Raw genomic sequence first — 2,503 nt, 5'->3', positions numbered from 1 at the left:
AAAGGACTGGGGTCGATTCGTACGACTGAAATTCTTCAAAACGGTGCCTCGGTATGGCCACAGTCGAATGACTGAAACAACTAAAAGAAAAAGTAAGATATATATGCTTATGTGTGTGCGCGTGTGTTTTACAGTAATACGCTGTATTTGTAATAAACGAATGGATACAAATCGTTTTATTGTGAGATTCCCAAGTCTCGATGAAATGGAAACAACATCGTTTAGAATGTGACAATAGTTAACCATCATCTCTTTATATGCAGATATAGTTACATTCATACTGATTTTGGTTATACCGAAATCGACAAGCTGTAACTTAGATACACAGAGGTTGAGGATGCACGCATGTAGGACACGGATTGACACACGTGTATAGATAACTGGCACATTGTCGGTTACGATGACGAAGGTTCCAGCTGATACAATGAGCGGAAGTCTGCTCGTGCAATTGATGTGTAAATGGTTAAGCACTTCTCAGACACGCGTACCCTTATCGTAGTTCTCAGAGAGACTCGCGTGACACAGAATGTGGCAAGGCTGGTCCTTTTGAATTACAGGTACAAACTCATTTTTGCCAGGTGAGTGAACTGAAATAAAGTGTCTTGCTCAAGGACGCGTGGCATCGCCGGGAATGGAACTCACAAGCTCACGATCGTGAGTCACTGAGCTGTGTGCCTAACCCTAACCCTAACCCTAACCCTAACCTAGGGTTAAGATCGACACACATGGCTATAGTCGCACAGAGGCCGAAACAGAGAGCTTGACATACACGCAGTAATTGTGGCACACAGATACAGACAGACAGATTGTTACACACAGATATAGGCGTAGAGATTTATACACACATAGAAAGCCCCCCTCCTCTCTCTCTCTCAAACACACACATAATTTTGGCTTGTGTCTAATCTACAAACAGCAATGATATTTAGTGTAAAGTAACAATAACTGAAGTGTCAAGGTGTTTTTGTGTGTAAATATATTGATTTCAGTGAAATGTGTCGTGACAGATGATATAAATAGCGTTTGGACTTCGTGTAACTTGTGTGTGAAAATGGCGACTGATGGAAGAGCATGATTTGTAAGAAAATTACAATTACGGACAATTCTAATTTGCTTGTGACATAGCTGAGAACTAAATGATTTATGAAACAGCTGCGTGAAGGAAATTTGTGACAATCATTTGTGTCACGACTTGGAACTTAACTGAAATCGTTTGACTGAAAGTGTCGGCTGCTGCCAATGAAAGGAGAAAAAACAAGACATTTAGACATTTCTTGTTTTATTTGCTGGTATTTTTGTTGGTAGAAAAAAAAACACATTTACAATATATGTACGTATGTATGTATGAATGTATGTACAAATATGTATGTATATGAATGTATATAAGCATATATATGTGTGTGTGAGTGTATCTATGTATGTGTCTATATACGTATGCGTGTGTGTGTCTATATATATATATATGTATGTATGTGTGTGTGTATTTCGTAAATATAATTCACTGTATATATTGACTATAGAAAGTAGTCTTTCTTGGGCTATATACATTCATGACGGAGAGAGAGTATTAGTACGCCTCGGAATCGAACCCAAATCCCTTTTACACACACACACATTAAGTTTTAATTCTTTTACTTGTTTCAGTCATTTTACTGTGGCTATGCTGGAGCACCATCTTAAGGAGTTCTAGTCGAACAAATCGACCCCAAGACTTATTCTTTGTAAACCTAGTACTTATTATATCGATATATTTTGCCGAACCGCCAAGTTGCCTATATATATATCTTTTAGGAAAGAACAGTGGATCTTCAATCACAAAGAAAGCTATAAATATCATAAATAAGTTTAAATTGTAAGTTTAAATTGTATTCTTGATTAATACTTTGTCAACTTTATGAAGAGTTAAAAGCGGGGATTTTACGACTAACGTTTGGCCTACTTAGTTTTAATACTAGTAATAGTTGTCTTAGGTATGGATTGATTAATTATAAGTTTGTTACTTTTACCGATGTTTGGGAAAGTAAAGATTTGTGCACGGTTTTATTTTGTCAAACTTATGGAGCGATCGGAAAGTGCCTAATATTTTACAAAAATAATTTGTATTTCTATTTCAATGTTACAAGGCGGGTTGTACCAAATCGTATTCTGCTTCATAGTTTTACTGTAGTCAATAGTTCTCTTGGGATTGAACCGATTTATCGTTTTATCTTCTTCAGTCATTTCAGCCATTAGACTTCGGTCATGCTGGGGCACAACCTTGAAGAATTTAAGTCGAACAAGTCAACACCAGTACTTTTATTAAGGCTGGTACTTATTCTATCGTTCTCTTCTGCCGATAATGTAAGCACGAATCATTTTTTTAAATGCCTGGTGCTTATAATATCAGTCTCTTTTGCAGAAACACACCAACACCGGTTGTCAAGCGGTGGTATGAGACAAGGAAACACACATCTCTCTCTCTCTCTCTCTCTCTCTCTCTCTCTCTCTCTCTCTCTCTCTCTCT

The sequence above is a fragment of the Octopus bimaculoides genome, chromosome 26 (genome assembly GCF_001194135.2).
Source record: "Octopus bimaculoides isolate UCB-OBI-ISO-001 chromosome 26, ASM119413v2, whole genome shotgun sequence".
In the NCBI taxonomy this organism is placed as follows: Eukaryota; Metazoa; Mollusca; class Cephalopoda; order Octopoda; family Octopodidae; genus Octopus; species Octopus bimaculoides.
The sequence above is the reverse complement of the archived record's forward strand: the minus strand, read 5'-3'. Positions refer to the sequence as shown.